Here is a 20,944-nt window from a genome sequence, read left to right as displayed (position 1 = left end):
ACCCCTGGGTGGAGAGCCCCCAGCTCTCCTGGGCCTGCAACAATGCACATCCTGGGCGAGGTGCTAGGTCTCCTCCCCCAGGATGGGCAGGGGGAAGCTTCAAAGGCATACCGCCTTTGTGAGCTTCTCCAGACCACTTGCTGTACTCAGCAACTGGCCCCCACCAGTTCTGACCCCCACTCTGGCAGGAAGACGGCAGAAAACCCTATGTGAGGAAAGGGGGTGTGCCTGCCTGTGCCAACTCCACCCCTCAGGTGGGAGAGGCGAGTTGAAGCACAACTCCGGGCTCTGGCCATCTTGAGGATAGGGAGCCCTGCCCAATCAGAGATAGGCTCCTGCCCCCTCCCACAGGAGAGGAGAAGGATAGGGGGTGTACTCACCGGAGGATAGGGACCTATTGGTCCCTGCCCTTCCCCTACCTGTATGCCCCGAAATTTAGTATTTAGGGGCACCCTGAACCTGCCTTCCTCAGATCCCGATTTCAAAACAAGAAAGAAGACCAAGAAGAAGACCTGCCATGCAGCTGCTAACAAAAGGACGACACCAACTGACTTGTCCCCAGCCCTACCGGCCTGTTGATCCTTGAACCTGCCCCTGCTAAATCCCGGCGGTTCCTGCAGACAGCAACCTCGAGCAGCCTTTGTTCCCTTGTCAAGATCTTCATTGAAAAACATTGAGCGCCCGACGGCTCAAAAGCACCCTGCACCCAGCCGCCCGAGTGCCCCTGGCAGTGCAACCTTTGTCCTATCCTACTTCCCCATTTGCTCTGAGCAAGTGACCAGGAGCCCAGCTTCCACAGCCACCAACCGAAGGCCCCCTGCCTCTCATTGGATAACTTTGGGCCTAACAACCTCTGCACGCGGCTGCCCCTGTGTGCTGAGGGTGTACCAACTGTACCTACCTGACCCTGGGAGACCCCTGAGTCTATGCCCAGAACCTTAACTCTACCAGTCGAGTACTTACCTAAAAGCCGATAACTCACTTTTCTTCCGTAGGCTAACATTGACTGGTTTCACTTGGAAATTCCTCCAAGTGTGGAGTTTTGGAACTTTAAAATATTCATCTAAAATCAGCCGAACAACGAATTCCGATTTACTCACCTGTTATCAGGAGAGTCCTCAGTGCTGCATCTTTGAGCCCAGTACTGACCCTGAAAAGTAATTCTAAGCGTCACACATAATACACAGCTGTGAGCCCACAACCCAGAGGCCGGCAGCGCTTAATAGCTATATTTCAGATTGGTTAACACAGCCTGTTAGCCGACATCCCATAGGGCTCGGCAGCGTCTTGTTACTAGCACAATGATAATCCGTACTTGCGTGAATCATATCCAACCGCAATATGGAACTCTTCCTGTGTGGTCTTAAAACATTATTAACAGACCCCTATCCCAACCCCCTGCCATAACCCCAACCTGTGTAATAAACGAGGATGTCTTCCTGCATTGCCTAATCCACCAAACACATGGCCCATGTAGTCTGCCTGGCCTCTGCAAAGCCACTATACATATCCCACCACCATCAGCGCCGTCTCACAGTCCTCTTACTGTCCCACGCCCCTCTAGAGCACTTAGATGTACTCTGTCCTCTTTACATTAATTAGTGCACACATAAATCAGAGCCCGCCCGGCCCAGCCATAATGTAAATAGTTCCCAAATATCAGCCGGTCTAGAGCTGCTTGGCAAAAGGTCCCAGTAGTTCGACAGCTGGTCTTTACAATACACCGCCGATCGTATCCATCCCGCTACCGTGGGCGGGGCTGCCTTCTTCCAGTGCAGCGCTATCTGGCGCTTGGCCAACAACAGCAGCAGCGCAGCCAACTTACGTGAAGCACTGGGCACCTCCATTACAAACCCCAGAAGTGCCAGTAGCGGATCCACTCTCAAATCCACGCCAATCATGAGCCCTATGTGTCCCAGCACTTCACCCCAGTATTGCGCCACCTGCCCACACTCCCAGGCCAAATGGAAAAAAGTTGCTTCCTGCGCCCCAAATCTCCAACATTTGGCATCCGACTGAAGTCCCATACGATATAGCTGCTTAGGTGTGCGATAAGTCCTGTGTAGATAGTTGAAGTGTATTAGCCTCAATCTATAGTTAGGTGACACATTTTCAAGCTGTGTACAACAGAATACCCATTGCTTGTCAGTTATTCTTATGTCTGCTTCCTGTTCCCACTCTATTTTGGACTTGCACGTTATCACCGGTGATGTGCTCTGTGTTATGCTATAAATACATGTAATCAATTTACGGGGGGAGTTATTCGATAGCAAGTCCTCCAGCGCCGGCAGCGTGGGTGGAGCTGCTGGAAATTGCGGGTACCGTGCCTTACATGCTGCTCTCAATTGGTAAAATAACAGCGTGCTAGATGCAGATGGCGCATCCGGCACGCTTAGCTTTTGCAACGTTAAAAATACATCATCTGGGTAGAGATCACTAGCCACTTTCAACCCGCGTTTATTCGCTCGTTCCGTCACTGCTCTATCTGTCAGTGGTCCTATCAATGGGTTACCGCCCAGCGGCATCGATGGTGCATATAGCTCCTCAATCCCGGCCCTTCTGGCTAGTTTCGACCAGGCCCATCTTGTAGTTTCGACTGTGTTAATGTCCGCAGGCGAACGTTTGTATGGATGGTATACAGTAACATTCAGCGGGGTGGGCGCAGCGACGTCTATCTCTATGGCCACGTGTGGTTGGAATGGAATCGGATGCTGCCAATAATGCAGATATTGCGCTTGCGCGCTATACGCATAAAGCTCAAAATCTGGCGCTGCTAATCCACCCTGAGTGAAAGGAAGCATCAATAGTTTCCATGACACCCTAGGCTGTCGTCCCGCCCAAACTAGTGCCAAGATCCCAGTTCGAAGTCTGTTAAAGAAATGACTGTTCAGGGGAAGGGGGATATTCACAAATAGATAAAGTAATTTAGGCAAAATTACCATTTTGGTGAGGGCTATACGCCACGTCAGGGAAAGTGGTAGTGTTTTCCATCTCTGTGTCTTACCTTCCACCCAGCCCATCACCCTACCATAGTTAGCGAGCCATATTTCCTGTATGGATCTACTAAACCAAATACCTAAATATTTAACCTCACTATCCGTCCACTCAATAGGAAACTCCGTGTCGCACTGCTTAGTACCATCTGTTAACGGGAACATCACTGATTTTGCCCAGTTTATCTGTATTCATGTGAGACCTCCATACCGTATAAATTCTCTCATATCCGGGTCAAAATTTTCCTCAAGCTTCACCACGTAAATAGTCATGTCGTCTGCGTACATGGAGACCAGCAGTCCTCTGGACGTGAACCCAATGCTACGCTGCATGTGGTGCTGTCTGAGACGCGGCTCAGTCGCTATAGCAAATAGCAGTGGCGACAGCGGACAGCCTTGTCTTGTTCCTCTCGTGATAGTGATCGGTTCTGATATCTGGCCGTTCACTTTCACCCGCGCTGTGGGGGCCGTATACAAAATCCGGATTTGCTGTATAAATGAAGGGCTAAACCCCATTCTAATGAACAATGCAAATAACAATTTCCACTCGAGAGAGTCGAATGCTTTTGTTGCATCCAACAGGGCAGCGACTGTAGGAAGGTGGATACCTGACTATGGTTACCCTAGATTTTTTGCCTTGTGTTTAGCTGGTTTTCGACTTAGTTGGCCTGGGATCCTGCTAATCAGGGCCCCAGGCTATCTGCTCTCTCTATAAAATGGACTCCATGTACTTTAGGTACATACATAATTGAATGGTGAGTCACTCTTGTGAGTCCCTGTACAGTGTACCATAGGTGCCCAGGGCATAGGTGCACCCAGGCCTACCAGGGGCTGCAGCATATCTTTTGCCACCCCTGGCTGGCCATCCAAACTGACACAACTGGCTGATCACTCAGCTGGGGCAAGGTCGTGTAATCACCCCTTGCTTAGGTATAGTATTCCTATATCTACCATTATGTATAGACACATATGCACCTATAAGTCACTCCTATGGCAGGCTTAACAATCCTGAAGGCAGAATGCTTGGTTTTATGTGAGATGGTGCTCTAGCATGAGCTGAGCCTGTCTGCAGCTTTCGGAACCATGTCCTTATAGCTGTTCTATGATATAGCCATACCATATACTCTTAAGTGCATTATAATCCTCGCGGTTGAATGCTAACTTTGGTTTGGCTTTATCACAACATGTCGTGTAAGGTGTCACACGCTTTGGAATAATACCCCCTCGCCAGTTCTGGGTAGTATTCCACCCTTCTAGAGGGAGAAGACATGTTGTTCCTACTAATGCTGGTTAAAGTTAACCAGAGCCTCAGCATCACAAAATGGATTCTGCTGCCACAGACACAAGTCTGACCTCCTGCTGCTGGGAGTCCTCCCAGCGAGGGAGGCTTGGACAATAGGTTTCCTGTCTTGGGAGGTGCTAGCACCACCCCTCACAGGCCATAGTGCATTGGGGCAGGGAGGGCTGAATGAAATGAGACACTGCCTGGGGCACACAAGGTGTCCCATGCATAGTCCGGTTCAAACCGGTGCTGGGGCACTCCAGCCCCAGCTCTGGCGCGAAACTGAACAAAGGGAAAGGGGTGTAACCACCCCCTTCCCTGGTCCCACCCATAGGAGGGACCTAGCAGGTAATCCAGCCCCTAAATTTGGTATATAGGTAGGAGCTGAGTGCCAAGAATTTAGGTTTATCCTGACTGAAACTTGAAACGAAACTCTGGACCTTCGACATTCTACCTGAAGATAGAAGACTGAAGAATCTCCCTTGTGGTCCGGTCACTTGCCCGTTGGCTAGTGGCCTCTGTGACGACGAACCTTTGAATTTACAACGCTGGTCTGGTTGCTCCAGACTGGGCCCTGCTTCCCTGAAAAAGAGAAGCCCATCAGACCTTGCTGGTCTGATCCGTAAGCTATCTTCGATTCCTGCTTGGGTTGCCTTTGCCAAGGCTTGTTGACTCCAATCCGGAAGCCGACACTGCCGACAGCGAGAGCCTTCGTGGGACAGTCCGTATCCAGCTCCTGGTCGTCGTCGACACCTCCTGGTCCACGTGGCTGCAGAGACAAGCTTCACGACATCACCTGATTGCTTCATGACATCGCCTGGTTCCTTCCTGGTTCCTTCCTGGTCACTGGCTAGTGACCCAGACTCTGTCCCCTCTGCTTTCAGGTACTCTTCATCCTCGATCCGCCCTTGGATCCACCCGGACACTTCCCTCCTGGTCGCCTGCAGCATCTTTCTTCGAGGCTCCATAGGATTCAGCGACGAAACCCGACACACTTTTGACACCTATGCACCCGCTTCCTCTGGGTGAGGTAACGCGAGTACTTCGGTGCTCCTGTGGGTATTTACTATCCTAGTGTCTAACTTTCAAGTAGCTTTCTCCTTGTCCATCCGGAAGTGACCTAAAAGAACTAGTTTCCAATTATTTCGTTCCCATTCTAACTCTATGGTAACTCGCGTGTGTGTAAAGACACTGCACGCGCATCCCGTGGGTCTCCTGCTCCCTATCCTTTGGTAGTACAGCGTAGCCCCAGCGATTCTCCAGGCCCTAGGCCTATCCTTTGTTCGTGACGTGGTTCTTATAGCACTGTTTTAGTATACGGTTTGAAGTGCCCCTAGGGCATTACTGTATTTTGTGCAACTTATTGTATGTTAATTAAGTATCTTGTTATGTGCTTGTGCCTCTGACCTCATAAAGAGTTCAGAGGATTAAATTAGTAATAAATACATATATATTTTATATATATATAAAACCTATGTGGTGTCCTTTCATTTGGTATTAAAGGGATTGCATATGGTAAAACAGCTGGTTTCACATGCCCTCTTGAGTTTAGCCTAAGACTGCTTTGTCCATGCTACCACTAGGATAGCTGGTCTATAAGGTTGACTTTACAACCATCACCATAAGGGTTGTTTGGACTGGTGCAAGGTGCTCACTAGAATAGTGAACATCATATACCAGGCCAACTTCTCACAGCGACCGCTTGCACTCTCGGGTCCAAATAGTGGAGTAATCCAAACAGAACTCTAAGGTTATGGGAGGTAGCTCGCCCAGGGACGAAGCCAGACTGATCTGACAGTGCAATCTGCGGCAGCATAGGCTTCAGTCTATCAGCCAGTAATTTGGCATAAATTTTGGCATCCAAGTTAATCAACAAGAGGGGTCGATAAGATTCCGGGCTAGTCGGATCTTTATCAGGTTTCCATATGGTTATGATCGTGGCCTCTCTGAGTGTGGGCGGGAGCATTCCCGTTTCCATGGCTTCCAAATATACCTTATGTAGTCGAGGTGCTACTATATCCACATACTCTTTATAGAAAGCCGCCGTTAAACCATCTGATCCTGGAGCCTTATCAGCCGGCATACCAGCTATGACAGTCTTCACATCCTCCACAGTAATGGGAAGATCCATATATTGCCGTGCCCCATTATTAAACAAGCTAACGCGACGGTGTCTAGATATTCTGTAATATCCTCCTCCTCCGGGTTCGTGCGTGAAGTGGAGAGTGACTAATAGAAATCTGTCAATGTACTCAGTATGTCTTTCGGTGTTCTCACTACCTCACCATCCGCCCCTTGCAATTCAGTAATCTACTCCGCACCTCTTGGAGCGCGCAGTAAGGATGCAAGTGTTTTCCCCGCTCTATTGCCCTCTCCATAATGCCTGGCCTGCACGCATTTATTAAGGTATGCTGTTTCCCCTCACCGCCTCCTCCTGGAATGCTGTTAGCTTCTCCCTAAGCGCTACCTGAGTTAAGTTCGTAGGTCGTTCCCTTCAATCTCTTTCTAACCCAGCAATTTCTCCCTCTGGCCTTCCCAGCGTGTCTCTTATTGACTTCAACACACCCGATTTTAGTGCCATACAATTGCCTCTCGTAACCACTTTAAATGCCTCCCATAACGTGCCCGATGACTCCACCGATCCCTCATTTAACTCAAGTATTCATTTAGTTTCTCTCTAAAGTCCTCCTTAAACACCTGATCCAGCAGCGCTCTCGAAGGGAATCTCCAACTATAGGGCCTCACATACTGCGGTGGGATCAATAATTGTATCTGCACAGGTGCATGGTCGGAAAATGTTCTTGGTAAATGATCGGCTTTAACCACTTGGGAATGTAAATCTCTAGACAATAGCCAATAATCAATCCCTGACCATGCGTTTCTATGTGTTGTTGAACATGTACCCTCCCTGTCCTCTGGATGCAAAGCCCTCCACGTGTCAACCAGGCAGTCATCCGCTATTATTTCTTTCAATATCGCTGCCGCTCTGGGGTGGTGTTCACGAGTCGCACCTTGTCCATCAGCAGAAGGAGATAGGGCCACATTAAAGTCTCCTCCCCATAATATCGCCATCTGACCATACGACTGAATTTTCTGCCATATATGTTGGAAAAAGGCAGGACTATCCACATTTGGCCCATAGACATTCACAATCAACACCGGCACATTACATAGCATTCCCAATAGCATTATATATCTACCCTCCGTATCAGTGTATGAGGCGCTGGTCGCCCATTGCAATCCTCTCCGGATCAATACGGCTACTCCTCTAGCATAATTGGAGTATGTGGCTTCAACAATTTCCCCCCATCTATGGTGTTTGAGCATGTTTGTGTTAGCAGCCGCCAAATGTGTTTCCTGCAATAGGCAGATATCTACTTCATGTCTCATTAAATAGGAGTGAATCAGTCTTGCCTTCCGGCGGTCATTTAAACCACGTATATTCCAAGAGAGACAGTTAATGCCCTTCACAGCTAAGCCTGTCCACTCATAGATGTGTCAGCCAACAGCCCTCCTCCCCAGGACAGTGATCCCCAGGAACGCGTAGATACATCAGCAGATTTCAGCAAATACATCACTGTCCTCCATACGATATTCCCAGTCCTTGTTAACCCAATTAGGCAATCAGGGTGCATCAGTGTATTCTGAAGGTATAGCAGGTAAACAAACAATAAGAACTCTCCATAACTTCCTCCGCACACTCCAACCTCCCAATCAGGTTGTGTAGTTCCCACCCTGGACCCTCCCCCCCCCCCCCCCCCCCAAATTCCCACTTCTTCCCCATGTCCCCCCCACCCATACCAACCCCCAAAATATGTTGTGTTATCCTCCCCCCCCCCCCCTGCTCCAAATAACACACACAACCATAACAGTGTCCAGCGTGTGGGACTCATCCCTTGGGGCGTGCAGGGTGGCCTCCATCCTTCCCTGTACTTTTGACAGGGTGGCCGAGCTGCTCATGCCATGCATGCACATCTACGGCCCATCATCGTAGAGTTCATCTCAAGTAGGCACAGTTCACCCCTCGAGACCCCAGTCAATTTGGGCCCTCCAACAAATTACCGCACAAAGCGTCTTACCATCTGTGTGTCTCTTGCTCCCGTGCAAGTGGCCATGCCAACCACAATGGTCCAACCATTCGATACAGGTCCAGCATATCATTCAATGTCACCCAGTCTCTCCTCCGCCCGACCCTCCTCCAATGCCTTCTGCTGTCGCTGATCTTTTGCCAATTGTTTAGCATAGTTGAGCGCCGCCTTCGTGTCGACAAAGAAGGTGGGTCTACCTGGGCTCTGAACCCTCAGTTTTGCCAGGTATATCAGTGCATATTTCATACCCGTTAGTTGGAAAATCTTCGCAGGTATGAATTCCCTGCGGGGAGCCTGCACTTGTAATGTGAAGTCCGGGTATAGCGCGATGTCATTACCTCTGTATTGTATCGCTCCCTTCTCCCTGGCGAGGCGCAGTATCGTGTCTCGGTCCCTATAGTTGAGTACTCGGGCCAGTATTGGTTGTGCCGGCGCTCAAGATTTGGGTCTGGGGCCCAATGATCTGTGAGCTCGTTCTATGAGGAACATGGGAGAAAAAACAGGGCCAAACAACTCTGTCAGCATAGCTTCGATATACTTTTCCATGTTCTGAATGTCCGTCGTTTCCGCAATTCCTGTTATGCGTATGTTGTTGCGCCTCGACCTCGCCTCCAAATCCTCATTTTTCTGCTGAATCAATGCCAGCACCTTGTCCATCCCTTTGATTTTCTTCTCTACGTCAGTTTGGCTTTCCTCCGTTTCAGTCACCCTTGTTTCCAGCACACTGAGCCTGCCTTCTAGCTTATCCATCCGTTGCGTGATGCGGTCCATGCGGTCCGCCAAGGTGTCCATTTTGATGTCTATACCCTGCAGGCTCGTTTTTCAGTTCCCGAAACATGGACCTATGTCCTCCGCCGGCAATTGTCCCTGGGCGCCGTCATTCGACAGCTCACGTTCTGCAGCCTTTGTGTCAGGTACTTTGTTTGTTTTCTTGTCAAATGTGATTTTCGGCTGTCGCGTTTCCGGCTTGCCCATCGTGGCTGTGCGTGTCCTCCCCTCAACCACCGATATCCCACGTAGTTCTCCGCAGGTCTCTTCTCCACCGTCGTCCCACCGCTATCTGCAATGCTCCTGTGCTGCCACCCACCAGAACACCCAGCAACACAGGCCTCTAGTATTCGGATCCACTCAAGATGCGCCGTGCGTAATGCAAGTCCCAGTATTATTAGCCCTTCAGTGTGCGTCATATGTCATCACGTCCCTCGAAGCACCACTGAACTGTAGATTTTCTAGTTCTCCAATTCTCACCGCAATGGGTCAGCGCCTGTATGTCGCCTTGCTGTGTCCGTGCCACTCATGCCCTCTGCCAGCGTCCCCGCGTCTGCCCATGCGCAGGAATCCACCAACTCCAGACCAATGTCTCTCAGTGCCTTTAGGTCAAGACGAGGCCCTCCACTACCAGCCCGCGTGTGTATTCTCCCTCCGCCAAGGAGGTGCCAAATGATCAAACTCCTTGTGGCTTCTCCCAGGGTCCACTCGTAGCGCCAGTTCGCGCCATCGCATGTAATGTTCCAGCCTGTCCAATCGCAGAGCCAACTCCTCGCTCTATAGGAAGATCCCTCGTACTCGCAACCACAGGAGCATCAAATAGACAGCCCAACAGTAGTCCAGTTCATAGACCGTACAAAATGGCACCGGGGGAGTATGTATTGGCGTTCCGTCGACCCCTGACAGCTCGGTCAGCACCTCCCGGTCTCGCCACCATCCAAATACTGCTGCATTAAAAGCCTGCCTGTGTCACAGGTAGCACCGCCCACTGGCTTATCCCTGCCATCAGCTTCCTCCGAGCTGCCTTAGATATCCAGTGCAGGCGCCTCACAGGCACACAAAATGGCGGACGCTGGTCTCCGGCTCATTGACACTGCGCAATTTTTAATGCACACCCTGGTAACCATACACTCACTCCTGCAGACTAGGACCCATCAGCACCTCGATCGTACCCACAGTGCTGTTTTCTGTCTTCTCTCAGTGATCAGGCAGTTATTACAGGGCCACCTCCAGGCCAGTCGATTTGCTCTCGCACCACACAGCCAGCGTCACTCTATGTCCCCACCGTAGGCTCCAACTCAGCCCGATCGATCCCCACTCCACAGTCAGGGCATGGCCAGATGGCCCACGAGACTCGTAGCGAGTCTCCCGCAGCCGACGTCGTTTTTAGCGGGCGCTACTCCGTCTTTGCTCGGGCACTCTTCTGGCCGACCTACAGTGAGCCCGCCACGCAAATCCCCGGCTTTTGCATGGTCTGCAGGCCTCACCTCGGTGTCGGGACAGCCGCGATCTCTTCTCCCGCGGCTGGCACCCCTCAGCGCCGATCGTCACACCAGACGGGACCGGAGTGCCCCCGCAGCTCTTCTCAACAGATGGGCCCGATCAGCAGCACAGTTTAACCGGATTTATGGCGGATTTCTGTGCTCGGCCGGCGGAGCTGCGGTCTCAGGCAGCCATTCCGCTATGCGGCCAAGCCACGCCCCAATTCTAACCGTACTTACCAGTAACTTGAATTTCCTTCCATAGGATATCATTGCCTGCTTTTTGCTGAAAAAGTTTCTAAGTGTCGATTTTTGAAACTTACAAATATTCTTTAAAAATCGGGCGGAGACGATAAAAACGTAATTACTTGCCTGTTTTAGATAGATGTCCCATTGCTGAACCTAGGAGTCCAGCACTGGATTACAAAAGTAACGTAAACATACTTTACATGCAAACTGAATTTCCTTCCATAGGATAACATTGGTAATTTCAACTGAAAAAGTTTCTAAGTGTCAACTTTTAAAATACAATAATATTCCTTAAAAATCACTACTGTAACCAAAACGCGTTTACTTAACTGTTTACAGGACATGTTCCAGGACTGAATCTAGGATTCAGTCTTAAGGTTAGAAAAGTAATCTACAAAGTAACTAATTGCATTTAACTAGAAATTTCCATTGAGCTCCATGTTGCGTTGTGTTTGAAATTGTGTTGCCTATTGCAACAAACTGTGACTATTGTATTCAAAGAGTCTATTGCCTATTTGAAAAGTATTTAACTTAAGGAAGCCATTCTGAGAAAGTATATTTTGATACCTTGTTGGTTCTAAAATAAAACTACTATATCTTTTGATACAAAACAATTGGCCTAGAGTTCAGTTCTTGGGTGTGTGAGATAATTTGCTGACTGAGTGTGTACAACAAATGCTTTACACTGTCCTCTGATACTGCTCGACCAAGCTACCACTTTAGAGAGTAAGGCTATATCTAACTTTAGCCTCTGCCAAACCTCTAGGGACTGTGGTCTCTGTACACACTGTACCTTACTTTGGTCCAGTATATACAGAGTCACTTTCTTACACTGCCTATTCACTTCAACAGTTGTTTGTTACTTTTTGCTACCATGTTCCTGCCACTTATAATTCTCACACTGATACCACAGTATTATCGAAAACCTAACACTAGACTGTTCAGTTGTTACTTCTGTCTATTCAATGGGTAGCCAGGAAAAAAAGCAAAAAGGTTACATATATATGGAGGAAGGCTTCAGGAAGATGTACTGCACTTTCAGTACCTGTTTGAAACAGATGCTTTTAAAATATAGGAGCACTTTAAAAAGTGATAAGGGTGCAAACCCACAGGTAGCAGATAAGCTTACCTTTCATGCACAGTGCCAGTCTACGAGTGCCAAATAGGCTTACTTTTCAGGACCGTGCTTTTCCAGGAACACGTTGTGCAACTACAAATGCCCCATTTCAAGCATCTGTTGTACCCCTACGCTTACAAAACAAGCATTTACAATGCAATGGTCTCGGCATTATTAAAGGTAGAGCTATTGGCATTGCTCATGACATTTTTTTTAAAATGATAAATAAATGGCATTGTCATTTACATTGCCAATAGCTTAATCGCTCGCAAATGCATGACCTATTGCATTTACACCCACACAGAGCCACACACACAAAGCCACACACACACACACACAGAGAGCCACACACACATGCAGAGCCACACACACACAGAGCCACACACACACACAGAGCCACACACACACAGACAGACACACACACACACACACAGACAGAGCCACGAACACACACACACACACAGACAGAGCCACACACACACACAGACAGAGCCACACACACACACACACACACACACAGACAGAGCCACACACACACACAGACAGAGCCACACACACACACACAGACAGAGCCACACACACACACAGACAGAGCCACACACACATACACAGACAGCCACGCACACACATACACAGACAGAGCCACGCACACACACACAGACAGAGCCACGCACACACACAGAGCCACACACACACACACACACACACAGAGCCACACACACACATACACCGAGCCACACACACACATACAGGACGCCTTGTTTTTTTGTTGTCTATATATATGCAGCCTGCACTCCCCCGCTTCTCCGGAGCTCACGTTGGTTCACACCTGTTTTATTTTCTCAATTGCAGTCACCGGTTCGTTGTACTGACCTACTCTCTAGCTTACGACGGCAATCCCAGCCCCACAAGTAATTCCAGTAGTCTGGGGCGGATATATACATGAGGAGGGATCTGGCGTATGCAAATGGGTGCCGCTCCTGAACGGTGCTGAGAACAGGCTGTCCGTATCGGAAGTGCGCACTAAACTTTGCATGTTACTTCCCGTAGCACTTTCCCCCATCTCTGTGAAAATATTGGAAAGGACTTCGAGTGTGCAAGTCCAGGAGTCAGCTGCAGGGGGTGCCAGACTGGGGAAAAGAAGTCACTGCCCCGTACCCCCAACCCTTCCTGCTTAAATGCTGGCCGCCCTGCTGGAACCCTGCAGCTGTCCCCTGTGGCACCTACCACCAATCACGACGGGAGCAGGGTCTCGCTGGCTTTACCAGGCACCCTGGGGCTCGCGCTGAAATGTAAAACTAAACGCCAGCGGCATTGCCATTGGACGCCCTTCTCCCTCCCCTGCTGGGCCCGCACCTTTTCCACGTTCTCCCATGGGGTCCCCGTTGTTCACATTGGCACTGGATGTTCATGCTGGAGGTGAGAGGAATAGGGTTGGCTTGCCGGCGCATGAATAATTCCCCGAAGTGCCAAGACTTATCAACGGAACCCGGCTGTAGTGGAATAGAACCAGCACTTCAGCAGCACTGCTCTGCAGGCAATGGTTGGTACCAGCGCTTGAGCTCATGGTTAGCTAACTGTTTGATCTGTGAGCAGTCCATGCCTGTGCCCTGCAGCCACATGCTCCGACGCCTTGCTCCTTATGCCCAACAGCCGTGCGCTGTACATCTCAGGCCCACCAGGCACTGCAACTGCATCTCTAAGCAACGCAGCCCCACACTGCCCATGGCTCTGCGCGGACCTGGCATAGACACAGTTAATAGCCGGGGCAGGCCTGGTTCCCTCATTAATGATTAATTGGGTTTCGTCGCAGGTGGTTTCGAAATGAAGCTTTTCCCAGACTAGCTGCAGCCACCAGCACTGGGCCCAGATTCAATAGAACTGGAGAGGAGCGTGTTCTACAGGCAGCTGAGGTAAGGGAGCCGTCCTGTGAGCAAGAAGGCCTCTCCGGGGGGCGCGCACGAGAATAACAGAGCCACCTGGAGACCAAGAGCCCGAGAGGCGACGAGACCTACTGTAGAGGAGAGGTGCCGCTTAAGAGTGATTTGATGGGCTATCACTGGCAGGAGTTAACCCGCCTTCACTCAGGGGAGAGGATTCCGCTGTTCTTGCGCCCCCTGCTTCTGCACCAAGTTTCACTTCCTCTCTCATAAAACACCACTCTTAAAATACCCAATTCTCATCAAATAACCCTCTCCAAATACCACAATTGGCAGATCAACACTTTCAGTGGCACTGCTTTGTGCACAAGATTTTTTGAGAGTGGACAGGAGTGAGGTGTGGGCGGGCGGGAGTGGGACACAGTTTCAGGTAGACTTGGGCGGTGGAGACTTCAGATTTCCCAACAAACACGCTGGGGTCTCTTGTTAAAACACATTACATGAGAAGTAGGACACGAGAGAGGGGCTCAAGGGGCAATGGAAATAAACAGGAGACGGATTGTTAGGGTACTGAAAACGCAATATTTTTCAAACTGACCAACATTTTTCAAAGCCTTTAAAGCATAGATGAGAGAGTGTGTGTTTTTGTCAGTTAGGACACGTGATAATCCCGGGTGAAATCCGACAGACACTTCTCATTACCTGACCGAAACCACTTGAACCCGACTATTTAGTACAAAATATAATTTTTGGAGCGGTGTAACACCCCAAACACCAGCCCCTGAAGCTTGGCCCCTGAGTACACTTTGTGCAGCATGGAGTAGAAGACCGACTGTTGTAGGTTTTGTATGCTGTTTATTGGAGAATATGTGCCAATCACACGCTGTCTTCCAAACTCCATTTTATCCATCCAAATATTTGAATTTGGAGGCCAAGAACATTTCAGTTAAATCTATCTAGATGGCCACTGGGCATGCTCCAGGATGCTCGACAGCCAGCATCCATTGAGGCACAGGCACCCGGAACCGTAGCAGGGGTGTGGAAGGAGTGGCCAAGTCCTTTCAAGACGCGAGGCTCAGCTTGCAGAGGCGACCTCTTCAGTTTGCTCCGTTTCAAATAGGTGTTCTGGGACTTGAGGGTGACGGGTCAGGCAGTAAAAGCGCCAAATACTACCCATTACTATCTGCAGGGCAGATACAGTTTTCCCCTCCCTCTGGATTGTGCGCTCTTGTTAACAGCGCCACAATAACACGACTTTCCCTGGAAAGCGCTGCCTGGGGGATCAGCCTCACAAATGTACACACACATGTTTTTTGGAATCCATGCTCCCACTAAAAGAATGTTTCGGGTGGCCACACATTCAAAATTTGCGGTAAACAATGTCTATTCGTGAGTGTGTTTTTTTGGCAAAGACACGCTTTTGTATTTTGCGATGCGTTTATATTTTTCGCCTAACTGAATATTTGTGTTGTGTGTGCATTTATAATTTATATATTTTGGGAATGACGGTGCATTTATATTTTTCGCATAATATTTGTGCAATGTGTACTTTTATTATTGTATACATTTTTCGGAAACGACTTGTAGGTGTGTTGCGGGGAACCCTGTCTCTACCCCATGGAAGGTGTGTTGGTATTTTGCAGAGGCGATAGAAATGTTGATACTTCGGACACCCTTCCTCTCCCGCCCCAGACTCTTTCCACCCACAACAGAGGACGCAGACGCTGGACTCTTACACATGTTATATTTTAATGAGAAAATATGATTTGGATGGCTAGTTCAGGGGAGTCGTGCAACACGGCGTGAAACACTCATGCAGGGGGGGGGGGGGGCATGCTCGTTCTGTACATGAAACACCGAAAGGAGCTCGCGCTACGCACTTTAAACCTTGTATTTCTGCACTTGCACTGAACACATTTTATTTCATTTTAACACATTTCTTAGAAACGAGAAAAAAAAAATCGAGCCATAAAAAAAGTGCATTTCTGTACACGTTTTTCAATGAGTCCTGTTCATAGAACCTGTAGGGACTTGTCGGTGGGCGGGAAATATTGGTTATAATGTTAACCCTCCTCCCCCAAACTTTCTGCGACATTACCACCCCCACTCCCTCTGCTCCACCCCGCGCCCTCACTTTCCTTTCGCACCCTTCAACTCCCGCTTCCGAGGCAGAGTCCGGCGCGGCGGAATTCAAGTCCTGAAATTAATACTGAAAGATGCTTTGCAGTGTGAGATCCACTTGTGGCAAAGGAGCCCCCTGAGGATGGGGGAGGTGCAGTTAGTAAGACACAGAAGTCGCAAACCCTAGGCAGCATTTGCACCAGGGCCCCGTGTGGGTCCAGTGGCGTTGGAAAGAAAGGGGGGTCCAGGACATGGTCTCCCTCAGGGTGTGGGGCTGAGAGCATGGGTTATAGCACTGAGGGAGGGCGGCTCGGGTCTGATACTGAAGGAAGGGTCTGAGGGCGCTGGACTGCGGGCAGTACGTGTCTGGGTGTCCTGGCGCGCACCTTTCAGGTGTAATGAAACCGCAGACCTTAGAGCAGCGCACGCCTGGATCACCAGGAAGGAGGGCAGAAAAACAAGGACGCACACTTCCGGGGGCAGGTCAGAGGGCTGCAGGAGTCGGAGCGCACAGATGAGGGAGCCGTGAGGCTGGCGGAGGGCTCGGCCGTGCACGGACTCCAGGTCACAAGCTATGACCACAGGGCAGAGCTGAGGACTCACGGTCAGGGGGTGGGGGCGAGTAGGGCAGAGAGCATCGGGTCCAGTGCTGTTGGCTTCGTTGCCTGGCGAAGGGGTGCTTGAAGGTGCTGGTGGGCGAGCTGCCCAAGCCGTAGCCCCCGGGGGCAGGTGGGCGCCCTGCAGCGCGCTCAGCCGCAGCTTGGCCTGCTGCTGGAGGCGGTTTATAAAACAGGCAATATAATTCTAAAAATGGCCACGTTTGCCGGACCGAACTCAAAAAGAAAAAAAATCATTTTTTACCCGAATTTCTTGCCATCCTGCTAAAGTGGCCCAACATCTTCTTGGGGGACCTCCTTGAAACTGAAAAGCAGGGGTGCAGGGCAGCCCCTGCGGGCGCCCTCACCCAAGCAGCTGTTGTTCACAGTACGGGCTGAGAGAGTTAACATTAGATGAAATTTGTGCCTGTAATCCTCCCCAGGGGACGTGTTCATGCACAGAGAGGCCTTCACACTGTCTGATGCTGCTGCCCGGCAGCTGGTGTACCGGAGGCGGCGAGCCGTGGCCCACAGCCAGGCCGTCGGTACTCGGAGCGCCCAACTCTCATAAACAGGCAGGAATGTGTTCATTTACTGCTCTCACCCCTCCCTCCCCCGCCGCATTCCTGTGGTAGCTGCGGGGACTCGGGCGGCACAGACCGGGAGCGCAGGTGAGGCCCCTTTCATAAACAGCCACATCTGAATGCTCCAGTGCTGTCAAGTCCTACGTGTTCCCAGATTCTAAATAAATTAAGGTGTTGCTTTCGCGACGTGTGTGCTGCTCTCGGCGCTTCGGCCGACTCCCCAGCTCCCCGCCAGCCGCGATGCTCGCAACAAAGACACAAGTCGTCTCGGTTATATTGCCAATCAAGAACCCGATAGAAAACATCAATACATGTCATTGTTTAGTAAAGTAGCACACTAATGAAGGAGCGACTTGGTCACGGAAGCGTTGATCTTGATTCCTTTAGCAGACGCAATATTCGCCAACAATGCAAAACAAGAAAATACAAGAAAAACGGCACAATCAGGGGCAGAGAGAACTTATCTGGAGTGGCAGCGAGGCTGTTCCGGGCAACAATGGCGGCCGCAAACGTCCGAAATTTTCAGAATCGGGGGCGTGTTTTTTGCGTTCTGAGTGACGGATGACGTCACTGGTCAAAAGAACGCAAAAAACCCACCCCCGAATCCGAAAAAGACGGGGCTTTAACCGAGTGACGCCCGTCTCCTCCAATGGCTGGCCTCCGTTTAGGAAGCCAGCCAATGGAGAAGAGGGGCGGGTTCAAGCCCCCCTAACTCAAAAACATAAAATCTTCGGACTCCTCCCACTGCTACACAGTGCGACGGTCCTCGACCTAAAAAATCTTATGTTCTCTGCAATCAGTTCATGTTACTTGTCAAGAAACATTGTGCTCTAAATTTCCAGGATTAATATTGGGGTATGTTTCTCTGTGACAAACTCTTTCAACAGAAGCACAATGCAAAGCCAGGCTTGTCCATCCTATGATCCAAAAATAATAGAATGAGACATTCTTACCCTATAAGGTTGCTCCTTCTATATAAAAGCTTACTTTTCTTCATGCTGAAAATATTTCTGCAGCCCAAAAACAGAGGAGTGGCTTGTATTGCTGTGGAGACCCTTTTACCCTGGTGTAAATGTCTAAGCTTGCCCCCAAAAAGAAATTTAGGGTAGAGATTTCAGTTTTTTCTCTAGTTAAGCCTAACTGGGCGCATACTGTTCCCTACTACTCAACTGGTGGAGTTCATCATGTGTAAGCCCCTGGTGGCGCCCCGTACTTCTATGTGAAATGTCTAATATCTCAAGTTTCTTATTTCAGTTTCAACTTTCTTGAAGAAAAAATTATGCTCAACATAGTTATCGACAAAATAAACACAGGTCAAAATAGTTGCAAAACATTATGCTCACATCTATGTGTACATCAAATATATTCTTGAAAACAAAAACTTAAATATTGAAAGATGTGTAAACTACATCTAAATATATTTTTACACAAACAGAAAATTTAAGAGTGGATACTGAGCCTAGATTCAAAGAGTTGAAGGCGAAAACTCATACTAATTACCAGTAGTTAACTGGAAACTTGGTTTAATAAACATTTTATTCGAAAAAATTTAAAGAAACTTTCATACAGAAAACCCCCAGAACACCAAATTTAAATATAGAGGAAAGACATTTTATGAAAAATATACCTAATATGGAAATTAAGATTAAGTTGACAGAAATTAAGTTTTTGTATTGATGAATACACATGACTCATTACAGGATAAAACAAACTTATTTAAAATTGGCCAGTGACCCTACCATAGAATATGCAATAGAAAGTGAATAATTATTAAGCCAAACTGAAGAAAGGAAACTGAGGTAGAAAATGTTTCGCTGATGAATAAGGCACCTCAGATTTGAGTTTTAGATCTTGTGCCAAAAATTCCCCCAAAAATCCAATGACACCTCTTAGACGTCCAATTACAAGTGGCATTGAATCACTACAAATACTTGCAATAGCTGTTGATCAATTTTTTCAATCTCATATTGAAAGTTGTCACTAATTGAATAAAGGCAAAGGATCAATTTTGAGAGTATTGGAACAATGAATAATACTTAACAGATATACACTAGATGTCAAAAATCTATTTCTGAAGCACACCGTCAGGAATGGGAACTTCTCAAATGGAGATTATGGGTATGATTAGAAGACCAGACTGAAGCAAATACAATATTAAATCTTGTCATAATTATTTTCTATTTTAAAACAATATTTTTTGTACAGTTAATAGGACAAAATGATAAACAGCAACTTAAGTTACTTTAGCAATGATACGTACGTGATATATTTGGTGTTTGGTTTGGAACCTGAGAGGATTGAACATATGTTAAATATATCTGGATGCATTTTAAATTAAATATTGGGATTTCACACGTTGAATAGTTTGATGCTAATGTAAATCTGGGGGAAATTACATTTGAAATAAGAATATTTCATAATCTAAATGATAGAAACAAGTTTTTATGTCCTAAGAGTGTTTATCCAAGGAACATGTTGGAGCGCTACCATAAATTATATTACTGCGACTAGAAAGGAGGACATTGAAATATATGAGGCAAGTTTAAATGAGCAATTTAAACTTGGAGAATATAATGTACACAGAAAGAGAAAGCAACACAGATAAGGAAAGAAAAACTATTCAAAATTAAACCCAAACAGCAATAAGGAATTCTCACATTTGTTTCAAACTATTTGCCCAAGTCGAAGAAAATTAAAAAGGGCATAATGAAACAACATACATTGTTTCAACATGACAAAGGACCACAATTTACTAAACCTGTTCCCAAAGATCTGATGTTTACCTATGAAAGAGGGAGACATTTTTAAGTTAGACTGATCAGAATTTACAAGTTAAGTGTAATATTGCAATTAAAGACTTTAGGCATATAGCCAAGTGTATAAGTAGTTTGATAAAAACCATTTGCGCCTGACACCAGTTCTTAGTTTTCTAAGGAAATAATATTCTGGTAAACAGGACATACAATCACTGTTACAAATATTCAACGTAATTTGGCATTAGAAGTGATAGAATGCTAGCTGTAGATCAAGAAAAAGCGCATTAGGGCTCAGCTCCTTTTATCCTCAAACCAGCCAAAATAACAAGAGTTAATTTTTTTTTCTCAATTCAGCATTTGCTTATTTTCTCAAATTAAAGGAGGCTGTATGGGCTCTTCGTTTGCCTCAGAGATTGCCAACGTTCTGATAGCAGTTTGAAACTAAATGGCTATACAACAATCACCCATTTTGGTGAAAGCAAATATATATAGGAACGACGCTCTGATTGTCTGAAGACCCACAATATAGAGACTCCTTCAGTTTCACGGATAGCTGAACCATCTTATGACCAACACCATCCAGATCTCAGCACTGTTTGCATACTTGTGCACATTCCAACTAATATATTTCAGGAATTTATATATGATTGATAGTACACAGAACTGATACATTGTCAACTCATATTCGTGTTGAGAAAGGTATGCTCAGGAAGATGGTTTGAAGGCATCTGTTTTATCTTTCCTGGATGCATACTTCTCTCTATGTGAGGACCTCAAAGAGGGGATTTGGCTGCCTCAAAATGACAGTCTTGGGAGAGTTGCTTACTCCATACAAAATGGCTACTGCAAGGATTGGTATACCCCAGAGTGGTGGCTACTATTAAGAGAGTAGATGCCAAAAGTCATGTGTACTAAGACGGCATCTAGCAGATGGGCTGGAATGCCTCCTGCAGATAGGGTGGGATGCCCAGCAGGAGGGGTGTGGCAGCCAGTCAATGCCGGTGATATCATTTGATCTTCAGTATACTT

General features: G+C 47.9%; 1 protein-coding gene across 1 annotated transcript in view; it reads left to right on the top strand.

Annotated features, from left to right (window-relative positions):
* The window catches only part of GCC2 (GRIP and coiled-coil domain containing 2), a 413,631-nt gene that overhangs the window by 194,397 nt on the left and 198,290 nt on the right, over nucleotides 1-20,944 (top strand). The gene's annotated exons all lie outside the window — the stretch shown is intronic.

This window comes from Lissotriton helveticus, chromosome 8, assembly GCF_964261635.1.
Source record: "Lissotriton helveticus chromosome 8, aLisHel1.1, whole genome shotgun sequence".
Taxonomy (NCBI): domain Eukaryota; kingdom Metazoa; phylum Chordata; class Amphibia; order Caudata; family Salamandridae; genus Lissotriton; species Lissotriton helveticus.
Note: the sequence above shows the minus strand (reverse complement) of the source record. Positions and strands in the feature narration are given on the sequence as shown.